The sequence below is a fragment of the Microtus ochrogaster genome, chromosome X (genome assembly GCF_000317375.1).
Source record: "Microtus ochrogaster isolate Prairie Vole_2 chromosome X, MicOch1.0, whole genome shotgun sequence".
Lineage (NCBI taxonomy): Eukaryota > Metazoa > Chordata > Mammalia > Rodentia > Cricetidae > Microtus > Microtus ochrogaster.
Genome location: NC_022026.1, coordinates 28531918 through 28558918, shown reverse-complemented (window position 1 = coordinate 28558918; position 27001 = coordinate 28531918). Strand labels below are relative to the sequence as shown.

The window sequence follows — 27001 nt, the reverse complement described above, 5'->3', positions numbered from 1 at the left end:
GTCTCCGTGGGTGGTTGCACCCCTCTTGGTCCTGACTTCCTTGCTCATCTTCTCCCTCCTTCTGTTCCTCATTGGGACTTTGGGAGCTCAGTCCACCGCCCCCCCTTGCTCAGTTCATCCCTTTGTCAGCGGATCACTGGGCTACCGGGCGGCCCTGTTTAGTTGCTGAGGAATCCCATCTGGACAGGAACGGTTCCTGCTTCTACACTGAAGAGATACACCATCTTAAACTTCTTATCCTCCTGATTTCACCTCCTGAGTGCTAGGATTACAGGCCTGCTGCACCTGTCACTCCCTGGTTATGTGGTGCTAGGGAGGGCATTGTGCTTGGAGACAAGAATTCTACCAACTGAGCCACATCCCCTGCACAACTGCTATTTGTAAGGCAGAAAGGGAAATAAACCTCACAGAAAGAAAGTGGGGATGTCTTTCTTATACAGAAGATGGGTGTGTAGCAGTAAAAATTGAAGGAACCAGTCACACTGTTAATTCTGGCTGCCATGGCTAGGATAGGGTTCTCCACCTCTCTCTCTCTCTCTCTCTCTCTCTCTCTCTCTCTCTCTCTCTCTCTCTCTCTCTGTGTGTGTGTGTGTGTGTGTTCGTGTGTGTGCATGCCCCTGTCTGTGTGTGTGTGTGTGTGTGTGTGTGGTTTAGGATAGCTGCTGATTGCAAGGACTTAATCAATGGGCACTCTCAAAAGCTGTGGTATATTGAGAGACAACTACCATCCCAGATAAATGGAAGCTCAGTTACTGTGCACCTGAATGCTGCAGCTTTGGTTAGGGAAGGAAGAAGTAAGTGGGAGCCCCTAGCCCACATCCCCCAGATCTTTGCTTTGGTTTCTGCTGGGTAGGGAGGATGACCTGGATAGAACAAGAACAGTGGGACTTCTTGGCTCATGTCCTCAAGCCTCTCTGCTCAGTCATATCTCAGTCTTCACACTTCCCTGTTCTTTGTCACCCTATCCAACTTCTGTAGGTGCTTTGTAGTTTTCATAATTCCCTAGACTGTTGCTGTGACATAAACAGAGCCGGTGTGACTGCATTTCAGAGACATCCCACTCTTTGTTCCGTAGTTAAGAACTTGCTGAATGATGATGTGTGGGACAAAAACCTTTGTTTTGTATTTTGGTTGACCATGTGTCCTGGTTGCCTTCAATACATTCATGACCTTGAGTTTTTTAGTTGTCTTGGTGTGTGTTTAAGTGTCTACTCATGAGGTTAGGGAAAGGAGGAGTCTAGGTGCCATGCCTACCCAAGTATGAGTTGTGTTTCAACTTTCTATGGGTGTCACTTTTGAAGGCAGCAGGGATTCTGGGTATTTTTATTTTTATGGTTCTAAGAGATGTGGCTCAGTTTTCATCCTCACATTCATCTTCCTTATTTTTTTTCTATTAGCTTGCATACTGTATGTGGGGCATACTAGAGCACCCATTTATAGAAGAAGGAAACATAGTTCTTGCAAAGTGGCATTTTGCTTATGTGCAACATAAACAACTATGTAAGTATTTATTGCAGGAAGTAAAGTGAATGCCTATTTCCTCACCTACTTTTGATTATGTGAGTGGGGCCAGTGTATGTACACATGTGTATATGAGTGTGCACATACAGGCCAGAGGAAGATGTGGGATAGCTTGCTTCCCTTAAGACAGATTCTTTCACTGAAAGCTTCTGCAGTCTTCCTGTGTACCTCACTTCACAGCTCTGGGATTATAGTGCATAGAGCCATGCCAGGCTTTTTGCATGGGAGCTAGATATTCGAACTTGTGTTTACACAGCAAGCAATCTTTCCACTTCATCCCCCTAATCCTTTTATTTGTTTTTATTTATGTGTATGTACATGTGTCTTGTGTGTGAGTCTGTGCATGTGCCTTCAGAGGCTAAAAGATGCTGTAAGATCCCCAGAGTTAGAGGTGATGATGAGCCATCCGACTTGGGCCCTGGGAATTGAAGTCTGGTCCTCTAGAAGAGCATTAAGAGCTCTTACCTGTTGAGCCATCTTTTCACCACCTCCTTGATTTTTTAAGGAGAAAATTTATTATTATTATTTGTGTGCGTATACTTGTAGAGGTCAGGACAGTTTGCAGGAATCAATTTTCTCCTTTCATCATGTAGATCCTTGGGATCAAACTTAGGTGTCAGGCTTGGTGGCAAGCGCCTTTACCTGCTAAGCCATTTTGCAGGGTATTCTGAAGAAATTGCTGCCACACAATTCATTCAAGTGAACATATGCAGCTTACTGCCACACCGACCAATCATGCTTTTCTTCAGTCATTTGATCATTGTTATCTGAGTACCTCCTCCCTGTGTTTTGTTTTATGTCTCTTTAGTCATCTCTTTGTTGGAGAATTTCCCCTACCTCCTCCCAAGGCACGGGAGTTTTGATGATCTCTGTTTTCTTAGGATTAGAGTGAGATTAAGAGCTACACAGCTGAATATACCCATCTAGAGTCGTGAATGAAGGTCTACCCACCAAGTGGCTCCCTTAGGAAAGTGGTGCCCAGTCTGAGGTGTCATTACTGCTTTATTGTCACATCTTTCTCATTCAGTAGTTATGAGCATTTACTGCTCTTGCAGAGGACCATTGATGTATTATTACACACATCAAGGACACATTTGGGGAACTGTGGCTTTCTGTTAACAGGATCCCGTAAGTCCTATTCACTTGCATGTTGACAGTGGCTGACCTTATGATAAATAGAGGCAGAGGAGAACGTTGGGAAAGAGACTGGCAGACTTACAAAGTGAAGAAGCATTCTCTTTGGGCAGCTCCTCAACCCATGTGCTGTTAGTTAAAAACAAAAACAAAAAATTGATGTGTTTCTAATTCTATTTATTTTGCATATATTAGAAGGCAGTCTTTTCTTTTATATCTGTTTTTATTGTATGTGTATGAATGTTTTGCCTGCATGTATGTGTACCACATGCATACCCATGGAGTCCAGAAGAGGATATTGGATCTCCTGGAAGTGTGTAGTTAAAGACAGTTGTAAGTCACCATGTAGTTTCTGGGATTTGAATCTTTGGTCCTCTGCAAAAAGAGCAGCAAGTAACTTAACTACAGAACCATCTCTCCAGCACCCTGGTTAACAATCTTTAGACCTTCAGCTCTGCTTCTTTGTAAAAGAATCCCTGTGTGATTTTGACTGTTAGCTTGACAGGATCAATCCTCTCCAAACCTCTGATATATGTGAGTGAGGGATTTCTAGATTATGTTAAGTAGGTTAGTACCGTAACTGTGGGCAGCACCACCCTATGGGCTGGGCTGGGCTTCTGGACTGAATGAAGAGGAGAATGAGCTGAGCATCAGCATTCACTTCTCTGCTCTTCACAGTGTATCTAGCTATCTTGAGAGGTTATGCTTCCATGCTTTCTTCATCATGACAGACTGCTCAAACTGTGAGCCAAAATAATCTCTTCTATCTTTAAATTGCTTTGGTCAGGTATTTTGTTATTAACAGCAATAGAAGTGACCAATTCAGTCATTTATCCTTTAAAAATGTGTTATAAGCTGGTTTAAAGGTGTGTTATAAGCTGGTTGTGATGCCACGTGCTTTTAATCCCAGCAGAGGCTGGGGCGGGGGGGGTGTCTATGAGTTTGAGGCCAGCCTGGTCTACAAAGAATTCCAGAGAAACCCTGTTCCAAAAAACCAAACCAAACCAACTAAACAAACAAACAAAACAGTGTTATAATCCATCACCATACTTGTTTTAGATGTACAAGCTGCATTAAATTTCCTAGTGGAAGTCTTTTCAAGATGAGTCCTGGGTCTTTTGGTCTTATTTCTCTCTGACCTTTTAAGCATATCCTTCCTTGCTGGGATGCAAAGCTGTTCCAATTCCTAGAGCAAATTCCCAGGTTCTGGCCTAGAATCAGGTCTTTTTGCTATGGCAGTTAGACGTTAAGAGCTGTTAGTTTGCTCATTGCTGTTGGTGTTATTTCTTGGCTCTTTCAGAGAGGAGGCCCTGGAGGTGGATATTGTTTACCTGTGTGGCTTCCTGCTGATGTTCATTGCCAAGTGCAGCTCTGAAGAGTTTTTCTTTTAACATCTTTCTGTAGTGGTTTCTTTATCCATTGTTGCACAGCCCCCATCCTGTGTATTTAGGTCCCAGAGTTAGGGTATTGGTCTGTGCCAGTCTTCAGCGCCAGTCTTTAGTCTACACCAGCTGGGCCCAATTCTGCAAACTGTTTATTTTTAGAGGCATTCAAGCTTTGAACAGTTTGGCACTTTTAAGTAGTTGACGGTGGGGGGTGGAATTAAAAGAGGTGAATTGTGTTGTTAGATAGCTCAGTTGGTAAAATGTTTGTTCATATAACTATGAAAAACTGTGTTCAAAATCCTCCGCACATATGTGAAAACTTGGGTATGGTAACATGTGTTATAATGCCAGAGCTAGAGGTGGGGGCAGAGAGTGATCCCTGGAAATTGCTAGCTGGCCAGTTTAGCCTATTTGATGAGCTCCAGGTTCAGTTGGAGACTCCCTCAAAACCTATGGTGCAACTGAGGAAAGCATCTGATGCTAGCTATGGGCCTGCACATGTGCTTGCATGCACACAAAACATGAACCTTATTTCATGATGTGAGGGACTGCTTTCATGATAGTCTACAGACCCCGAGGGAAGACTGGTGAGGGTGCCGGGGATGGTGGTCACAGATCAAACTGTTCTGAGGATTCAGGGCCAAAGGCACACTTGTATGACAGTTCACTCACTCCAAGCCCACCCTGGAGAATTGGCTTGATTTCTAAGAGCCCCTTTACTTCTGAGCTTGGTTTTGTTAAAAGGAGCTACAGGCCTGGGATCCCAGAAATAGCCTGGGATTCTGCAGTCTGGCTCTGCTCTGTGTGTGGGGGTAGGGCATGGGGCTAGGAGTTGGATGAAAGTCCCCATTGAAAGCATGGTTAAAAGGATAAAAGAGCTTTGATGTAGACTGTTTCCAGCCATCCATTTAATTCTCAGTCCACAAGTGGAAAGAAAATAAACAGCCATTCAAAAGTAATATTTATGTAACCTGCAGAAATCTCGGCCAACCATGGGAAAGATGATGCACTTTGACGTGCAGGATGGTCTCCCGAGTTCCCCCTGGCTGCAGGCCTCTGAGCAAAGCTAATGAGAGTGAGCAATCTCTGTTTCTGTCAGAGAACTCTGAATCCTCTTCATAACATGGGAACATTTTTTTAAATGGAAAAATGAGTTGTGCAGATTTTACATTTAGGTCATTTTCATGGAATATAGGTCACTCACACAGATGCAATGCAATTGCTTTTACTATTTTGGTCTATATACATGTTGTGTGTGTGTGTGTGTGTGTGTGTGTGTGTGTGTGTTTACATGTGGAACCAGAGGCCAGATGTTGGGTGTCTTTTCTCTACTGATCTCTACCTTTATTGTATTTTATTTTTATTTAAGAAAGATATATTACATGCCTGTGAGTGTATGCTGTATTTGTATATGTATATGGAGGCCAAAAGAGGGTGTTGGTTCACCAAGAGTTAGAGTTAGAGATGGTTGTGAGCTGCCAAATGTGGGTGCTAGGAATCCAACTAAGACTCTCCAGGGGAGCAGCATAAGCTATATTAATTGCCAAGCAGTTACTTCAGCGCTGTATCTTTAATTTTAACTGACTGAGCTAGGCTGGCTGGCTAGTGAACTTCAGGAGTCTACTTATTTCTGACTTTACTGAAGCTGGTGTTTTCTGTGGATTTGGGGGATCTGAACTGAGGTCTTCACATTCAAGCTTCTATAGTGAGTGGGCTTCCATAGTGAGTGGGAACTTTGCCCACTAAAGGTATTTCCCCAGCCACATATTTAATTTTGTTTTAGACCCCCCCCCCAAGAAGGGAATTACGGTGAGATTTAAAAGAATGTGGGAAGATAGACTGAGCTAGTGTTGAGGATGGAGTATCCTTCAAATAAGTCCAGGCTGTCTGGGTGTGGTGGCTCACTTCTGTAATCCCAGCACTCAGGAGCCAAGGCAAAAGGATTGCTTCAGTTTGAGGCTAGACTGAGCTGCACAACAAGTTTTAGGTCAGTTAGGGCTACATAGTAATACTCAGTCTCAAAAAACAAAATTACAAACTTGGGTTGCTTTTTCATTGCAAAGTTTTGAAAGGATAGGATGCTGTTCTCTCTCTCTTCTCTCTCTCTCTCTCTCTCTCTCTCTCTCTCTCTCTCTCTCTCTCTCTCTCTCTCTGTGTGTGTGTGTGTGTGTGTGTGTGTGTGTGTGTATGTGTGTGTGTATACAATCAGTGAAGCCTGAGTATGTGTCCAATGAAGCTAGAGGTTCATAGGCAGGTATCAGTTGCTCTCTACTTTTTTTTTTAAGGGCAAGATCCCTTACTGAACCTGGAGCACCCCAATTTGTCTAGCCTGCCTGATCAGGGATCACTTATCTCTGCCTCCCCAGCACCAGAATAACTAGGACATACCATTCACTACACCCATTTTCTATAGGTATTGGGGCTCTAAACTCAGGTTCTCATGGCTTATGTGGCAAGCAGTTTATACAGTGAGCCCAGACCCAGGGCAGTTGTTTTTAAACTATGGTAGTTGTATCCTTCAAGGGCCTTTGTTAATACTTTTTTCAGTTGTCACAAATGTTGGGGGAGGGGTACTTCTGGTCTCTGCTGGATGGAAGCCCAGAATGCTGTTACAAGTCTACATAGTACTCCATACTAGTCTTCTCTGCCTGTCCCAGAATGACTTACCTCATACAATGTCCCCACCAGAATGAACTTCAAGTAAGATGTTCTCTGATCTCATTCCTTAGCCTACATCACAAGATTTTCCTGGCTAATTCCTCATATGGAAATAGAGATAGAGGGACTCCCCTGTAGACACAGTGTCCCCTGTAAGCATGAAGGTAGAATTTTGTTGGCCCAGAACCATTATACACATGTTATCACTCTCAAGTGTTTACAAGAAAGTTTTTCCCATGTTTTTCTTCAGAAATGAAGTTTCAGAGATGGGGAATATATTCATAGTACAAACCTCTTTTGCGTACCTGTAACAAACAGCAGGTACTCAGCCAACTCTGAGATGCAGAGTGTACCTTTCTTACTCTGAAGAACCACCAGTCAGGCTAGAGAGGTGGCTGAGGATTCTGGTGATAACTACTCCAGTGCAGGGGACAGGTGGTGCATGTTCCAAAGACACTGATCTGAGCTCAATCAGGGCCTGTGTGGAGCAGGTATAAAGGAGGAAACCGTACTAGGGTGTTTTGAAGATTAGGAGATAGGGCCTCACCTGAGGTCAAGCAGGTGTTTTGTGCCATTAGGATGGAAGCTGTGTAGCCTGCAGGTGTCTGATGCTGTGTGCCTGGGCAGTTCAGGAATGCCATTCTATCTATTCTATGTGGTTTGGGGAGATCATAATGTGTGTGAAGAGTGAGGGAGACAGGATGCAAATCTAGAGAGCTTTTTATTAGCCTTTGAGTTCAGAGTTAGATGGGAATTGCTTGGGCTTGCATCTATCTATGTCTGTCTTTTTTGTTGTTCTTTTCTTGCTTCAGATGTAACTATTCATTTTCATGCATTTCCCATGAATTCTGAAGTGGAGAACATAGATTGGTTATGTAAAAGCAAGTGTAGATGTGTCGATTTGCTGAAAGCAAAGACAACTGTTCAGAAAGTATGAAAGGAAGCATGGCCCCTGGCTCAGTGTGTAAAATGCTTGCTGTGCAAGCATGAGGACCTGAAATGGAATCTATAGCACTGTGTAAAAAGTGTCCACATAAAGGTGTGGTGCACACCTGTAATACTACAAAACGACAAAACTGACGCTTTGAGGATCTGGGGCTCATTGAACATCCACTCTACTCAATTACTGATTTGTCGAGAGACACAGTCTCAAAAAATAAGGTCAACATCTGGCTTCCACATCCATGTGTACACACACATACACACACACACAGCAATATTCTTGTCTACTGTTGCTATTTCTGCAGCTGTAATTTGAAATGGAATGACATGGTAGGTAGAATCATGACCCCAAAGAGGTGTCCCTTTTCCACTCCTAGTTGCAGGTAGAATCCTAAGATGTGTAGATGGTCCGTTTGTATGCACAGTAATGGCAAAGGTGCTTTGAGTAGCGAGGGATTCAGGAGATTCAGAATTCAAGCCCTGAAAATTGACATTCTTAACATAGATGGAACTGAAAATCTACTTCAGAAATGAGGGGTAGTTCTTACGATCTAGTAAGCAGACATTGTGTGGTTTCATCAGCTGGGTTCTGTTGTGATTAACAAAACACATTGCATGCATTTCAGTTTTTCATCAAAGTCCAGCTGAAAACCTGTGCTATATGACCACATTTACTGTTTGGATGTAATTTGAATTAGAAAGCCATTCTCTGTGTTTCTTATTAAATTCAATTATACTTTTATGCATTTGACAGGAGAGGGAATGCATGTATGTTAAATCACCTTACATCCCAGAGCATATAAAGGATTTTCATATTTGAGAAATTGGTAGTATGAGGTTTTGACTGTCAAGTAACAATGAACCATGTATATGGCGTTTAACATTTGTACATTTATACTTCTGGCTTCAAAGAGCCCGGAGAACTTTAACAAAAAGAAAACCATGTTTTGTTATTGATTTAAAAATTAAATTATTATTATTGTAGTTTATATGTGTGTGTGTGTGAGCTCCTTGGTGTGAATGTAATAATCAGAGAACAACCTGTGTAGGTTGCCTCTCTCCTACCATATGGACTCCAGGGATTGAATTCATGGCAAGTGTTGAGCCATCTCACCAGCCCCTTGTTTGTTTGTTTTTTAGACAGGGTCCCATTATGTATCCCAACCTGGCTTAGAAGTCATGGCAGGGGACTGGAGAGATGGCTCAGTGGTTAAGAGCATTGCCTGCTCTTCCAGAGGTCCTGAGTTCAATTCCCAGCAACCACATGGCGGCTCACAACCAAATGTAATGAGATCTGGTGCCCTCTTCTGGCCTGCAGGCATACACACAGACAGAATATTGCATACATGATAAATAAATATATATATATATATATTGAAAAAAAAAGTCATGGCAATCCTGCTTTAGCCTCCGCAGTGGGGGTTATAGGCTTGCACCCTGTGCCTCACTAAAAATGAGCTTTATTGAGCTCTAATAGTAATATACTACAAAATTCACCTTTCTTAAAATATTATTTATGCATATGAATAACCTATTTGCATGTATGCCTGCATGACAGAAGTGGGCATTGGATCCTCTTATAGATCGTTGTAAACTACCACGTGGTTGCTGGTAATTGAACTCAGGACTCTGGCAAGAGCAGCCAGTGCTCTTTTTAATGGCCAAGCCATCTGTCCAGCCCACAGCAAAATCTGCCTTTTCATAGCTCTATGATCCAGTGACCATTTTGTGTGTATGTGTGTAGGTAGGTGTTATTGGGTAGACTTTTTATCTTGGTGAAATCATTAGCAACACATTGTGACCTACTCCTCCTTGGCAGCTACTAATTTATTTCTGTCTACGGATTTGTATAATCTAACTTCAAAAAATTTTTGCAACGGTGTTTAGTTAGCTTTATTTGTAGAGTGGGGTGTAAGTGGAGACTATTCTTTTGTTTTTCAGGCCTCCCAGACCCGAATAATCACACAAAACTATATTAATTATAATACTGTTTGGCCAATGACTCAGACATATTCCTAGCTAGCTCTTATATCTTAAATTTACCCATTTCTATTAATTTGTGTGTCGCCATGAGACTGTGGCTTACTGGTAAGGTTCTGACGTCTTTCTCCTTTGGCAGCTACATGGCATCTCTTTGACTCCACTCAGGACCACTTTAGTTGCTGTTTCTGTATCCCATGATTTTGAAGATTTTGAAGATAAGGCCGCTATTATTGATAAGATAAGGCCACTATGTATATAGTGCACATGCTTTATTTTTTTATTTTTTTAAAGATTTATTTTTATTTATTATGTATACAACATTCTGCCTCGATGTATGCCCGCACACCAGAGGAGGGCGCCAGATCTCAGTAGAGATGGTTGTGAGCCACCATGTGGTTGCTGGGAATTGAACTCAGGACCTCTGGAAGAGCAGTCAGTGCTCTTAACCTCTGAGCCATCTCTCCAGCCCACATGCTTTATTTTTTCTTTTTAAATTTTTATTATTTCAGGGAAGGTTGTATTTTAAACTAGAAACTGGTGCTCCAGCATAGATATGTGCCTAAAGTTGGGCGTCTGCTCAAACATTTCAGGATATACAGAAAAGCACTTCCTTCCCATCATGATAGAATTGATATTAGGATGCCATATCTTAGTGATAACCAGACCTTAGGAGGATTAAATGGATACATTTCTGGTAGTTTTCATCTCTAGTTCATCTCTTCCTCCTTCATATGGTGTGTCTTGAGGGTACTGCCATTTCTCCCCTAATTCTACAAAATTCTCACCTGCAAGATCTACTTTAATTTGATTTTTGCGCACTTCTTATTTCTGCCTACATTGTCCACAAATTATAATTCAGAGGAAAAATGGATCTTTATTTCCCATTAAACAAAGAACACTATTACTGTATGAAGATTTACTAAATCAGCTCAAGAAAATACCGTCAACATGATCACCATTATATAGAAACATTTTACATGATCTAGAGTAGGGTGTTTATCTCCAGATAAGGTTGAGAGCAGGCATGAAGCTGGAGCAGTAGCTGAGAGCTTACATCCAATCACGAGGGGGGGGGGGGGAGGGGGAAGAGAAGGGGGAAAGGGAGGGGGAGGGAGAGCGGGGAGGGGGCGGAGAGAGAACTAGTCTCATGTTTTAAATGAGTGGGTTGTAGAATTTATTTGTGTGTGTGTGTGTGTGTGTGTGTGTGTGTGTGTGTTTGGCCTCTTTCATTTTGTAGAATTGTTTCTCACCCCACTGCATTCATTCTTGTCATTCTCCCCTCCTTCCATACCTCTCTTTCCCTGCCTCCATTTAGTACTGGGAATTGAACCCAGAGCCTTGCTCATGCTAGACAAGCACTCTATTATTGAATTATACCCCCATCATTCTTTATGTCTTACTTTGAAACAGGGTCTTGCTGAGTTGCCCAAGCTGGCCAGAAAATCATTGTAGCTGACACATCTGTCTCAGTCTCTGGAGTATCTGGGATGACAAACCTGCACCAGTGGGCCCAGCTGCTATAATATATTAGGGTTCATTCATATTGTGACACGGATGGATGGTAGATGGCTCACTGCACTGTTTAATGACACTCCATTTTACCATATTTTGTTTATTCATTGATAAAAACATGCTTTTTGTTTATCCTTTCTTCAGTTGATGGTCATAAACTCTTTCTGCCCTTTTCTGTTGTGAATATAGCTGTTATGATATGTCTTCATTGTCTTGATTACATTCTTAGGAGCAGAACTGTTTAGTCAGATTATGCTATGGTTTCAATGAGAACTATCTCCCCATAGGCTGATGAACTCTGAATACTGATGCTGTTTGGGAAGGTTGTGAAACCTTTAGTGGATGTCGCCTCACAGAATGAACTGGGGTCACGTCCCGATGCCCTACTTTCTATCTGCTTTGGTTTCTTGATTAAGTAAGCAATATGACCAGCTGCTGTTACCTACCTGCACTTTCCCTGCCATGGTGGACTATCTTTTCAGACTTTGAGCCCAAATAAACTCTTCTCTGAACTAAGGCATTTGAGCATAGAAACAAATATAAACAAGAAAACAAATATAAATCTTCAACTTTAAAAAATTTAAAAATATTTTATGTGTATGTGTATTTTGCCTACACATATGTCTGTGTATCATGCACATGCTTAGTGCTGAGGGAGGCCAGAAGACAGCACCAGATCTGCTGAAACTGGAGCTACAGAAGGTTGTAAGCCACCATGTAAGTGCTTGGAATTGAACCTGAATCTGGAAGTGCAGCCAGTGCTCTTTAACAATTTAGCAATCTCTCCAACCCCATGTTCAACTTTTTCAAAGATATTTTTTTTTCTCTTTTTTTATGTCTGTGGTGTGGAGGCCATAGGTTAATGTCAGATGTCTTCCTCTATTGCCCTCTACATTTTCCAGACCAGCGACCCTCAAGGCCTCTGGAACTTGCTGAGTATGCTAGAATGGCTGATCACTAAGCTACAGTATCTAACTCTCTCCACTGTGCCTGGCTTTCTACATGGGTGTTGGGATCTGAACTCAGGTCTTGTGCTTGCGTGACAAGCATTTTGCCAACTGAGCTTTCTTCCTAGCCCCAACCCTTTATTCTACACTTTTAAAGCACAGAGTGCAAAAGTTCCTTGATTTCAAAGGTGCATGCCAAGAATGAGGCCAAATGAATGACCCAGAGTTTTTCAGAATGGAAACTTTAATGCAGGGAACAAGATGGCATGGCATGAAACTGAAAATAAGATACCGTGCCTGCCCCTGAGGGAGTGTGAACAGAATTTTCAGGAAAGTAAGGACAAGATGTAAGAGTGAAGTGAGTATGGGCAACAGGGTATAGGACTACAACAGGAGGTTCTCACTTAATGTGGTCTGAGTCACAGGTGTCCTTCTTTCACTTAAGCCACAGGGATGAGTTTTAGGATTGCTTGTTTGAAGGGCAACAAAGAACTGCCTGAGGTGTAGAACTGGAACTTCATATTCATTGTGCAGTACAAAGGCTTCTAACGCAAAATGCTAAGTACTGTAAAATGGTGTGAATGTTCTGCAGTGGGTGCTTAGCAGTGAGAGGGAAGAGGTGTATTCCACCAACTGCTGTAACAATCTTCCATAAACTCAGGTGAGTAAAGTAGCACATGTTTACTGTCTTACAGTTTGGAGGTCACAAATCTGAAGACAGCTCATTGTTATTTTCTGGTGGTTCAAGGGACCTCCTGTCCATATTTCTTTAGCCCACAGCTACCACATTCCTTAGCCCACAGCCCCTTCCTCTCAAAGCCAGTAGAGCTGACCTGCATTTTTGTCATGAAGGATCCACAGGCATTAGGTCTTCTACCCCTTCCTTGTTTAAAGAATTCTTTTGAGAACACTGTTGAGAATAAAATTGGTTTGTGTGCTATGACCTGCTTTAGAAGACTAGTAGTGGGAGAGAAGCTCTTGTGTTGCTGCTTAGCAAATACCCCCTCATGTAACCCAGGGTGTAAATGCTGTAAATGCTGTCAGATCTTTAGCAACCTGATTTCTCTTTGCAACTTTCATTTCCCCTTGTCAGTAACTAGACAGTTCCAGCTTGAGGGGATTGAAGTGTAGGAAACACTGATGGTGAGAAGGACATTATTTTACTTACTACAAATGGAATATGAAGTATTGTATATAATTCTTGTGAATGTTACTGGTCCTCATCTCCACCTCTCCTTGTGGCATAGGAAGCACATGTCCAGACAGTTGATGGAAGGAACCTAGTTTGTTTTTCTCAGATAGTGATGTAACTGATGGCATTTTTTTAAAAATGATGAACTATGGTCAGACTATGCTGTAGCAAGAATTGTATATTTTTACAGAAGGATTGATCAGATTGACACCAATTCTTGTCACTATGAAGAGACCACAGCATACCACCAATGGAAATGATAGTACAAGTAAGTTGTATATGCAGACAGAACACTCATATACATAAAATAAATAATAAATCTTAAAAAAACAGCTATAGCCTGGTGGTGGCACACACTTTTAATCTCAGCACTCAGGAGGCAGAGGTTGGTGGCTCTCTGAATTCAAAGTCAGCCTGGTATAAAATGTTAAGGGTGCACTATGGCTACAGCGATAGGACTTAAGATTTGATGCAGAGGATGATGGGGAGGGAGAAAGGTTGAGAGTCCAAGATGACATTGGCAGTGTTTGGAGCCTGGAGGAAAAGGATACCAGTTGGTAAGTCAGAATGCTGAAGACAACTTAAGGCTAGAGAGTAAGTTGACATGATGATTTCTGGGTACCAGACAGGGACCCAAGTAGAGATATAATACTATGCCTTAGCAACTATTCTATTTTATTGCTGTGAAGAGACACCATGACCATGGCAACTCTCATTTAATTGGGGCTTGCTTACAGTTTCAGAAGTTTAGTCCATTGTCATCATGGCAGGAAGCTGGTCGCAGGCAGGCAGACATGGTGCTGGAGAAGGAGCTGAGCAGTTTACATCCGGATCTTCAGGCAGGCAGCAGGAAGAGAAGCCACTGGGCCTGACTTGGGCTTTTGAAACCTTCAAACCCACCTCTCAGTGACACTTCTCAAACAAGGCCACATATACTCCAAAAAGACCACACCTCCTAATCCTTCTCAAGCAGTACCATTTCCTGATGACTAAGCATTCAAATATATGAACCTTTGGGAGCCATCCTTATTCAAATGTTCCCATACTGACCTGTTTCATACATGTTGACTAGGTCAAACCCCAGTGCAGCCCTGGTCTGCTTGGAATGGGGAATCTATGTGCAAGGCTCAGGACTCCGTCTTTGAATGTAGTGGCTATTACATAAGGCAGTAATGGAGGCGGTTCTGAGGCAGTTCTGAAGCAGCAATGCCAGATGGTTCTGGGAAGTGTGCAGGTCGAGGCTCAATGTTGCATCTGTAGAGTTTATTGAGGTTATTGTTTTAACACAGCAGATGTAGAAGGCTCCTTTGGTGATTCACATGGTTCTAATCTGGGGCCTCTTTTTCTCATTTATGTTGTCACATTTAAGAAGTCCTAGTGTCTGTGTAGAGACATATGCTCAGGCTTTGACTTTTCCTAGTTGGTCCAGCTATAACCACCATCTTGGTTATTGATTAAGTAAAACATATGGTGACCATGTGATACATCATCCAAATATAGACAATTCTGAAATAGAATCACTATTAATAATGATCCTTCTGTCATTAGTGCCAGCTTCTGAAATGGCAAGACTTTGTGATATCTTCCTAGTTCCTTCCATCTGTAATATTTCATCAGTCTACAGTATGGCAAAATACTGTTTTTCTAGTAAGCTGACTTAAATTTTTGCCTCAAAGGCTAAACTCTCAAGAATGTAAAGGAAAGATGGTGTTCAGAGTCATTACTCTTCCAACTTGCAGAATACTGAGGACATGTGTTTTTAAACTAAACTTGCTTGCTGAAATTTGAGATGAATGCATACACACCAAATGACTATTATTTATGTACAGGACTTGAAGTTGTAGATGAGACAAAACAGACCCTACTGGGTCTAGAGAGATATAGCTCAGTGGCTAAGGAACACTTCCTGCTCTTCCAGAAGACCTAGTTCAACACCATCCATAACTGCAATTCCATGACATCTGACACCGTGCTCTGACCACTGTGGGTACCAGGCATGCATTTGGTGTACATACACATACATGCAGGCTCATGAATGCAAAATAAAACCTACTAACAAAATAACTACAGAGACAGAGAAAGACAAAAGATAGACAATTGTTTTATTCTAGTAAGAACAGTAGAGAGGACATTTGCTATCAAGAAAGAAATGACATCACCTTTGCTGTATCTGCTTGGTCAAAGTCACTTCAGTCACTAGGTTCTTATCTCAGAGAAGATTCATTTAGTCACTGTCTTCACATAGATGAGGGAGGAGCAGGCACAGGGAAGAGTCTATTCAGGGTAACCAGAGATACTGCAATTGAAGTTTGATGCCTCTAATTTGTATCTTGTAATGATATGTTGCTAGACTGAAATGTTAGTCATAATTTGCTCATTATGGTTTTTCCTTCCAAAATTCCCAACCCAAATTTATGTAAATGTTTTAATGCTAGATGTTTCAAAATTATTTCCCAAGAAATCTGGAATTTTTATGCACCCACCAGCTATTGTTGATAATCTTAAATCCATTGTCTCATAAGTATGACTTTTTTTTTGCAAAAAATCCCCAAACATTTGTGTAATAAATGGGAATATAGATTATTTAAACATCATCCTGGAATATAATGTCATTGTGTAGTGTAATCTTGTTATTAGGTATGCTTTTCTAACCCAAGCTTTGGGTTTTACTGTATATGGGATTCTGTTGTAAGAAGCCACTTGTTTGTTACCTGCTGCTCAGCCCCGAAATAACCACACAGAAACTATATTAATTAAATCACTGCTTGGTTGTTCACTTAAGCGTATTGCTAGCTAGCTCATATCTAGAATTAACCCATCTCCATTAATCTGTGTATTGCCACGTGGCTGTGGCTTTACTGGCAGGATTCCAGATTGTCTGTTCCCAGCTGCAGCTACATGAAGTCTCCTGACTCAGCCTTCTTTCTCCTAGCATTAGTTTAGTTTTCCCTGCCTCACTCTATTCTGCTAAGCCATTGACTGAAACAGCTTCTTTATTCATTAACCCATAAAAACAACATATACAGAAGAACTTCCCACACCAGAATCCAGACATTTTTTGATGCTGATAATTTTATTCTTGGATGCCAGGTGTGGTGTCTCATGCCTGAAACTTCAGCATTTGGAGGTAGAAACAGCAAGAATGCTGGAAGTGGTAGGCCAGTGCTGGTTCACATAGCAAGCTTTAGGTCAGTCAGAACTACAGAAGGAGAACCTATCTCAAAGGAAAAGAAAGGAAACAAATCAGCAGTGGGTGTTTGGCTCAGTTAATATGCCTAGCATGCAGCCAACTCTGGGTTTGTTCCGCAGCACTCCATAAAGATATGGTAGCACATGCCTATAATAATGCTGGAGCTTAGTTGACGGCAGGTGATAAGGAATTCCAGATTCTCCCTGGCTGCTTAGAGAGTTCAAGGATACTCTGAGCCACATAGTGAGAATCAGTTTCAAAAGAACAACAAAGAAAGGTTCTTCAGCTGGGGGTACAGTTAAGTAGTAGAGCAGTTTCCTAGAACATGCGGAGCTCCAAGTTTAATCTCTAGTACTATAATAAAAATTGTAAAAATAGATAAACAAAAAATTTTTTTAAATTTTTCTTGCTTTCATTTATTATTACCTTTAGCAAGTTGAAGGCAATGGCAATAGACCTTGATCTAGCTACATTATGGATTACCAAGCAAATGTTAAAAATAATATTATTGATATTTTCCTTCCATGAATATGGTTTTCCCAGTGTGAGGCTTCTCCATTGCACCATGGATGTGTTGGCCCCTGTGATTTCCCCAAAGGTGGGAAACTCGTAGTAGAGGACTGCATTCTCACTCTCCCCTTAAAAAAATTTAAAAAAAAAATACAGAACTGATATACTTATTGGCACCAAAATGTGATTGCAAGATACAGCAATGTATTTGTGAAAACCCCAGGGACAGGCAGGCAGCTAGCTCATATGGGCCTGTGAGTGCTTCTGCAGTAAACCAGGCTGCAGCGATCTGCACTGTAGCCACTCAGATTTTGTTTGCTTAACTGTTTTTTGGTCTTGCCCAGTTAGCCAGGATTGAGGGTTATTGAAAGAACTGCCCCTTTTGTTTACTAAGCCTAACTTGTTCCTACTTCAGAATTTTCTTTCTGGGACTTGTGGATGAAATTTTATACATGCATAAAAAGTCTAGAAGCGGAGTTTCTGATAGTCTGTCTTTACTGTTGAATAATCACCTCATTGTCTTCCCTTAGTAGACTCCTGAGAAACCAAGAGTAAGATCTGTGGTTCCCATCCTCCTGGTACAAAGTTGTGTTCACTGGCAGCCTTTATACAGTTGCCTTCTTGTTGGCTTCAGCTTCATTTCCCTGCTGTGGTTTCCTTCTGTTTGCTGTGATCCATCTTGTTATTTCATTTTTGCTATTTTGTATGCGATTGTGAGAGCCATGATCATTTTCCCCCTCTTTTCCTGGGTGCAGAAAGATAAGGATTTCACTGGCTGAGACGGTTGTGGTTTCTTGGAGGTTGTTAGCTGGCAGTAGCGTTTGAATTCTGGTGTGTTAGCTGCATGCATCCTATTTTAATCTTGCTTCCTGTGGAAGTGCCTCAGGGACACAGTGTATTGCTAAATTTAGTGTGATGGATACTGGATCACACAGTTTCTGCCAGACCCTAGGCAAAGCCTTGGAGGTCGTTCAGGTCTGCACATGAAGGATAAAGTTCTTCAAAAATAGTTTTTACATGAAAGATTCTTAGTGACTAACAAAGCACCAAAATCAATGAATTTCAATGCAATTAAAAGAGTCTTGGGGGCTGGAGAGATGGCGCAGAGGTTAAGAGCACACTGCTGCTCTTGCAGAGGACCTAAGTTTAATTCCAGATTGAACATGTCAGATGGCTCACAGTTCTAACTTGAGGGGATCTGATGTTCTTTTCTGACCTCTGTAGTGTGTATACACAAAAAAATTTAAAAAATTTTTTGGAGGCATCAGATTACATACACCTTAGTTATTTTCTGTCTCCTTACCTGTTAGAGGGTGATATTTTTCTAAACACCATTGAAATTTGTACATTAAATAGGCTTCATGAAGTTTACAGAAAAGCAGAAAATGAAAGTGAGGTATTAGAACTAAAATAGTTCACAGGAACTGGATGGCTTGGTGGGTCAAGTGCTGTAGTTCAGATCACCAGCACCCATGTAAAAGGTGGCTGTGTTAACATAACATGCACCTGTAACTTCATAGCTGGGGGTCAGAGACACATAGACACTGGGGACTTGCTGGTCAGGCAGTCTTGCCCAATTGGTGAGCTGCAAGTTCACTTAGAAACTGTCCAAACAAACATGGAGAACAGTAGATGAAGACACCTGATACAGACTCTGACACACATACACACACCCTACACCCCACACCCCACACCCCAAAAGCAAAGAAAGAGAGCTACAAGTTCTTCAGTGTTTCCATTGAGACAAATACAAGGAATTGGTACAGAAATAACTTTTTCTTGACGTAAGAAGGGAAAGTTTAGAGTAATATACTTTATCGATTCTTCAGTATCCTTGATACTTTTTTAAAAAACCTTTTAAAATGATAGCTAGTAATGATGTCTTTCAGTTGTTTGCTTAGTTGTTTATTTTACCACACAGCCTATTTGTTTGTTTGTTTTGGCACACAGACTTGCTCCGCATTCCAGGCTGCCCTCAAGCTAGCGATCCTCCTGCTATCTGTTGAGTGGTGAGGTGACAGGTGTGTGCTACCAGTTTGGCCATCTGATGATATTGATGAGCTAGGAGGAGTAACACTATGCGTTTTTGATATATCGTTATCTCTCCCAGCACCTGGGTAATATAGGTGCCCCTCATGAGACCTCCCCCCCCCCCCACACACCAGGTTTTTGTTTGAGTAACCTAGTGCTGATTGGCAAGGCTGAAAATTCTTCATACACACAATGGAGTTCAATCCCCAGACCAATTTTAGGTATATAACATTCTCTGCATGCCACAAAGGATTCTCTAGGCTCTTTAGTGAATGTGGTAGAAGCTATCCTCTAACATTGTGTCATCCTTCAGGAAGTCATTTACTCTATATAGGCAAGGAATAGAAGGCCCTGAGCATGCTGGACCCTGGGATGTTAAGCCAGCTGGTTTTGTGTTAGCTTCTCTGACCTGGGATCTGTGCTCTTAATTCCTAGAGAGAATAGAGTCATAAAAACTGTCTACTTCATACCCAGAGACAAAGACTCAGAGACCACAGTGCTCCTTGCGTGTTCTTTTCAGTTTTGAGTCAAGGAACCAAAAGGGTGTATTCTGCTAAGAATAAATCTGGCAAGACAGCCCTGGACTCTGCATAAGAAGCAGAGGGTTTGGTAATGGGTGTGAAGGACAGAGGTGATGACTGTTCTGCAGGTCTGAACAGGGTAAGTTCTCTCCAAGGGCGTGAGACTAGGCAATGGGAAACCTGTTAGGAGACCTGCTTAGTTACCCTGAACAAGGAATGAAGGGTGAGTGGGTCTAGACATATGGCATTCATAAAACTGGTGAGCACAGATTGCAAAGCTGTGGATGAAGCCAATCTGCCAGTTTGCTGATCATAGGAAATCATTGCCTGTGTTCATTTTTCACCCTACCTTCCTCAGATAATAACTGCATGTTTGTGTCCTTTTAGCTTCTCACACTGTCCACAGTGGAATGCACCACTCCAATAGAATTAAAATAGTTGCCCCCTCTCCCGTACGTGGGGCACTTAGCTTAAGGTCTCTAGTAGATTCCTAATAAAGCTTGTATTACATTTTATTTTTCCTATGCCAACTACATATGTGTAAGAAAATGGAATGTATGTTACCACAGTAAGATACATAATACAATATGTAATAGTAATACAACAGTTGTAACAGTATACTATGCTAAGAGCTACATGAATGTGAATTTCCCTTACGATATCATTATGTGGTACCCACTGTTCTTGTGATGCCTTTGTAATGAAGTGAAATGAGGTGGGTAAGTAAGTTTAGCATGAACGTTATTATTAAGTAAAATAAGAAATATCTGATTACATGAGTATTGTAGTGCTATGTGTGACAAGCCGTATAATAATGGATGTCCTCTAATTGACCAATGTGGGGGCTGGTATGTATAGTGTAGATGTGCCGAAGTAAGGGATGAATCTTACTTTGGATGAGACAGGGGGACAGTACAAGAATCCATACAAATCATAGTTGTGTGCCATTTAAAACAAAGGAATTGTTTAGTTGCAGAATTTTGCACTTAATATTTTTAGACCACACATAGCTGAAACTAACATCTCAGATAAGGGAGAACTGCTGTAGTGATTATAGGATTTGTAACAGCGACCCTACTTTTCTACCATTCCACACTAAGAACATTTTCATATTCAATTGTAGTAACCACTGTGGAGACTATACTCATGCATGCGCGTGATGCACACACACATGCAGAGGGACACCATACATATATAATAAAAATAAATAAGAGTGCAGTCCACTACAGTGTGGCTGCTGTGTCAGTGCCAGTTATAGGTTGAGGTCTGACCTCAGTGGCTTACTTCAGTCATGACTCAGTTCTTAAAAGTCTCATAGCTTTTCCAAACAGTGCTACCAGCGGGAGACCAAGTATTTAAATATGTGAACAGGTATCTTGGAGCTGACTTTGCCAGCTGCAGATGTTTCAAAGCTGCTGGCCATGAATTCTTTCAGCCTACACTGGCTGGGCATGCAGCTGCTTTTTTTTGTTTGTCTATATCTAAATGGCTCTGTTTCCCTGCCTAGGGTTAGAGGAAGGCAACACACCAAAGAGTTAGAATCCTCAGTTTCTCTTTGTCCTTTCCCCATCGGCCAGGAAGGCCCTTTAGGTTTTCCCTGGGCTGAGAATATGTAGATATGAAAACAAGACTGTTCTACATGCAAAAGACACAGAGGATAAGTGAGAATTGCTGCTGTTCTCTGAGATACCACAGGAAGCTCACAGTTCAGTGGACATGAATCAGCAGTAGGGATCATGCATGGTGGACACACTTACTCATAGTCATGACTTCTTAGCCCTACCCACATTGGAAGCTAATGTAGGGATTGCAAGCTTAGCCTGCTCTGGAGTGTGTCTTGAGGTGTTACCTGTGCTGGTATAGATATGAGCTCTGTGGAAGTCAGTTGACCATGGTTCTTTATATGCATGTGCACATGTGTGTGTTTGAATTTGTCCACAGAACTATTTGTCACTGGAAAGTAGGGACATCACATGTTCTGACAATCCTCCTCTCTTGCCTGTGCCCAGTGAGAGCCATCTCTTCCACCTTATGCTTTCCCTACCTTATGCTCTTAGACCAGAAAATTCTAAACAGGCTGTTTATGTCCTTAGGGGTGCTTTGTGTATCTGGGAAACAGCTGTTTCAATTGGCACAGTCAGAGTGACTATGTAGGCTACTATGTAGCCCAGACTAGTCTTGAACTTAAGATCCTTCTGTTTCTGGTCTCTAATTCCTGGGATTAAAGTTGTGTATCACTGCATTCTGCCCATTTAAAATTATTTTAGTCTTAGCTTTACTTGAAAGATCTTCAGTTTTCACTTGGTGTTCTTTTGGATGACAGAGGAGGTTGTGTTAGCATTGAGAAGGTTCCTGGGGGGGATTTCTGTAACTGAGAAATGTCATTTATAGGCTGCTCCTGAGCATTCTGAGATCAGGATAAACTCTGAGCAAGTTTGTGTGAACTGTCGCTCTGTGTACTTTATGCAGCTGTATAGTCATTAAGTTCATTAGTGACGGCTTCCTGCCACCTTCTGTGGTTCTTAGTAAAGCTACAGAATGCTCCTATTGTATAGTTGAGGAGCTCTTCAGGGGGTATGTGCAAAGGAATGCGTCCTTAGATTTTTGCTGGGTGAGCATCCATAGAGTACGTGCACTGGAAGCAACCTAGTTGTGATACCACAGATGATAAAAGTGTATGGGGTCACTATCTTATATGTGGTCCTTTGTTGATTAAAGCGTCTACATGCAGACTGACTAGATTTAACTAAATCACTTCTGTCCAGTAATAAGATGTTGACATATATACTTCAGCATGTATTGGTTGACATTTTTACCTTACTTTGGCTATTATTCATTAACAGGTAATTGAAGATAGACGAAAAGTCTGAAAGAAAAGGATTTGCCTGCGTTTACTTCTGAGTAAGTGAAATCGTAAAATGGTTTCTCACTATGTAGTGACTTAACATGTCAGTCTTCCTGTGTTTCCTGAGCTTAAAAAAATAAATGTGACAATGTTGGGTTTCTGCATTGGAAATGGTGATTTACCAACATTTGTTGCAATTGGCTGATTTTACTAGCAAATGGTTGAGAAGGAAAGGATGAGCAATATCAGCAGTAATTCATAATAAACGGCTTTCACTTTTTTTTTCTTAGATGTGCTGGACCTGGAACCCTGGACCTTGTACATGCTAGCAAGGTACCAAGCTGCACTCCTAACACATAAAACCTTTAGTTTAGCTTTAGAAAGTTAGAGATTTATACCTTTTTAAAAATTTTTTTACAGTAGTGGGATTGACTGTCATGTGTATGCTGCAGGTGCTTTGCCACCAAGCTACACCCTCAGTCCTGTATCAATTTTAGAAAACAAACATGGAGAGTGACCACAGTGTGTGTACTTTTCAGTGGAGCATAGCTGCTGATCTCTTTTGCCATGTACATATGAAGTTCTTATTTTACCCTGACTTTTAAAAACAAATTGAAAGCACTTGGCTCTGATTTCTATATCCCAGGCTTTCAGATGCTCCTCATGAAATTAGTGTGGAAGTGAACTAAGCCTTGAAAGTCTGTGTATGTCAGCCAGATTTTTCCATAAACATCTTTTGGCCAGATTCTGAGGTAGCATGGTTAGTAAATGGCTGCTGGGGAAGCAGTTTTCATCAGTGCTGGTATGGATTGTTTATCAAAACCAGAAGGAGGCAGCCTCTGGTAGAATGGGACCTTTGGAAGCTGATATGCTCATTGTCCTTCCTTTGTCACTAGGTTTCGATTGAAAGCATCTGTTATAGGTATTTTTAATAAAGAATCTCATTGCTGGCAGTCCTTGACCTGTTACTTCTGTCTTGTAGAGAACACAGAGTTATGTGATGTAGATTTGAGTTTATTCGGAGTAGGAGCCACAAGGTGTGAGTGCAGGGTATGTCAGGGTGTGTGCCTTTTGCTAAGCACTTCCCACCTAACGTTTGTTGGTTCTTGGTAGCACCTTTTCTGAGATGAGATAGTTTACCCATTTGATGCACACAGTTTAGTGATTTTTACTATATTCAAGAAATCATATCCCCACCATCATGTTTACAATAGTTTACCAATCTCTAAAGAAACTCTGTTACCAGTCTCTCCCCAGCTAATAAGTACCATACACCTATTTTCTGTGTGTGCATTTGCTTAGCCTTTTGTGTGTGCTGGTTTCCACTCAAAGACTGTTTTCAGGGACTAAAGTGTGGTTTGGTATCGATGTTTTATTTCTTAGTAGACTCAAATGCTATTCCGTCATCTGCTCATTCATGCACCACACAGTCATTTTGGAAACTTTCTCTTCTCTTCCTGTGGTGATGAATACCACGCTCAGGGCATTGCACATGCTTGGCCAGCAGTCTACCAATGAACTGTGTTCTCCAAGCCTTTTTATTTTTCTTATTAATAAGACATAAGGTCTCTCTGTGTTGCTCAGCCTGACCTCTAACTCACACTCATGCTTTACCCTCTGGAGTGCAGGTATGTACCACCATGCTGCTCAAAGCCTTTTACTTTGAAACCTGGGAAAACTCACCAGCGAGTTACAAACATATTACTGTGATTTCCTGTCCTTCACCTTTTCTAGTAGTAGTCACATTGTCCTATTGTCCTACAAGACAATCTGTCAGTATATGTACCTTTGAGTGTGCATTTATAAAAGAGAGAGACAGAGAAATACGCGCGTGCACACGCGAATGCACACAAACAGAGGGAGCAGATTCTTACAATATACAGTACTTCAGGAAGAAGCGACATGTCCTTAGATCCCCTAATGTGCGTGCTCTCAGTGTAACTGTACATTGGGAAAATAATCACTATACTATATTAGGTCATTCAGGTTGAACTAAAATCCTCCCCTCCAGATACATACCCTTTTTCCTCATTAGAATACATGTGGGTATTTAAAAATAATAATAAAATAAGCTAAAATAATAATAAACTGGAGTAGTATGAAACAGACTGAGAAAAGAAAATGAGCCAAAACAAAAGTACAAGAATCACCTGAACACGTGTGCACACGTGCTCTCACACACATGTGTTGGTTTGAAATCCCATAAAAACACAACACAGGAAACCATAATATATACTCAAAGATTTGTAAGGAAGGAAAAAGATAATGCCCAGTCAAAGCATTATGATACAAGCAGGGAACCTCCAAAAATACCATTAAATTTGTTTTGTACTGGCCAACTACTGCTAGGCATGGGACTTGCCTTTCAGTGTGGTTTATATACTCAGTGAGATGCAGTTGAACAAAATTAATTTTATTTTGCAAGTAGTTATCAATTGGAGAAAGCTTCTAGGTTAGGGATTGGGGATTTGCATCCACTTCTCTCAGTTCTAAGGATGCCATCTGATGCAGACCCCTGTATGCTCAATACATGCTCAAACTTTGTGAGTTTGTATATCTGTAGATCGTGTTAAGTGTTGGAAGAAACTGTTTTTGGTGTCTTCCTCCCCACTAGTTCTTACAGTCTTTTTGCCTCCTTTTCCGACCCATTCCCTGATCCCTGAGGGGAAGAATTTGATGGCGACATCTCATTTAGGGCTGAGTATTCTAAGGTATCTCACTCTCTGCATATTGTCTGGCTATGGGTCTCTGTATTTGTTCCCATCTGCTGTAGGAGGAAGATTGCCTGTTGATGACTGAGCAAGACACTGATATATGTGTTCAGCAGAATAACATTAGGAGTCATTTCACTGTTATGTTTCTTTAGCAGAACAGTAACATTTGGTTTTTCACCAGGTCCCTGGTCTGAGGTTCTTGGCCACCCAAGCAGCATTGGATGTAGGTTCCATCTCATGGTGTGGACCTTAAATTCGATTAGTTATTGGTTGGTTACTCCCACAGCTTTTCATTACCAGTACACCAGAGTATCTTGCAGGCAAGTCACTACTGTCGAACAAAGGGTTTGTACCTGGGTTGGTGTTTACCTTTCTCCTCTTGTTGTATGCAGAGTAACTTCCAGTCAGTAGAGGTGAAGGCCCTAGGTGTACACCAGCTTGACTTCTCCATGTTCAGAGAGTTATGCAGGTGCTGTCTTCAACAACAGGGCTTTTGCATCAGTCTGTGGAAAGCAACCAACAGCCTTGGCAATTGCCTGCATTGTGTGGGGTGTCCATGGAGCCTCATTGGCTAACAACTATATTAGACATTATATCCATTACTGGCATAGAGGTTTCATTTGACGTGAGAAATGTCTAGTTGGGATTTTGTCTCTCCCGTTATTTTGTGATTCCATTTAGATTACTTTCACATACATACATATTTTAAGTAGCTTTTACTGTATTAGGTTTTCATATGAACCCCCAAATGGCCATTAGTTTAAGATATCCCTCCCCATATTCCCTCCCTTGTCCCCTCTTCTCTCCCTTCCCCATTTGACATTCTCCTTCTACACTCTGCCCCCATTTATTCATAACTATCCTATTTCCCTTACCTAGGGAAATTCATCCCTCCCTTCTAGTCCTTTATTCTTAAAACTAACTGCTGTGGGCCTATGGATTGTAGCTTACTTATTGAAGACTTAAGAGCTAACATTCACATATAAATGAATACATAGGATTTTTGTTTTTTGGGGTCTGTGTTACCTCACTCAGGATGATTTTTCCCCCAAGCTCCATGTGTTTATGTGTGAAGTTCATCTTCATTTTTAATGGCTGTGTAATACTCCATCCTGTAATTGTACCACATTTTCTCTATCCATTCTTCTGTTGAGGGACATGTAGGTTATTTCCTTGGGACATGTAGGTTATTTCCTATTTCTGGATATTATGAATGAAGCAGCAATGAACATAGTTGAGCATGTGTCTCTATGGTAAGATGAAGAATCCTTTGGCTATATGCCCAAGAATGGTTTAGCTAAATCTTGAGTTAGATGAATTTTCATCTTCCTGAGGAATCACCACATTAATCTCCATAGGGGCTGACTTTACAGCAATGGAGGAGTATTCCTCCTAATCCACATCTTCATGAGCATGAGCTCCTACTTGTTTTATTGATCTTAGTCATTCTGACAGGTGTAGAAGGGAATCTCATAGTTGTTTTAATTTGCATTTCCCTGATGACTAAGGACGTTGAACATTTCTTTAAGTGTTTCTCAGCCATTTGAGTTTCCTATATTGAGAATTTTGTGTTTATTCGTGTATCCTAGTTTTTAATTGTTTTTTTTTGATATCTAGTTCTTTGTCCATTTTGTATATTAGTCCTCTATTGGATGTGTAGTTGGTAAAAACCTTTTCCCATTCTTTAGGCTACCATTTTGCATGGCAGAGTCCTTTGTTGTGTAGAAGCTTCTCAGTTTCATGAGGTCCCATTTATGAATTGATCTTAGGGGCTGGAGAGATGGCTCAGTGGTTAAGAGCATTGCCTGCTCTTCCAAAGGTCCTGAGTTAAATTCCCAGCAACCACATGGTGGCTCACAACCATCTGTAATGAGGTCTGGTGCCCTCTTTTGGCCTGCAGGCATACAGGCAGACAG

At 41.3% G+C, this 27001-nt stretch overlaps 1 protein-coding gene across 7 annotated transcripts in view; it reads left to right on the top strand.

Annotated features, from left to right (window-relative positions):
• The window catches only part of Tbl1x (transducin beta like 1 X-linked), a 184464-nt gene that overhangs the window by 59651 nt on the left and 97812 nt on the right, over nt 1-27001 (top strand). For 6 of the 7 annotated variants that reach the window (XM_026784719.1, XM_005358649.3, XM_026784723.1 and 3 more), the window contains exons 2-3: nt 22370-22427; nt 22662-22704. The gene's annotated coding sequence lies outside the window, so the exon portion shown is untranslated. The remainder of the gene's footprint in view (nt 1-22369; nt 22428-22661; nt 22705-27001) is intronic. The other variant, XM_026784721.1, reaches the window with a different exon arrangement.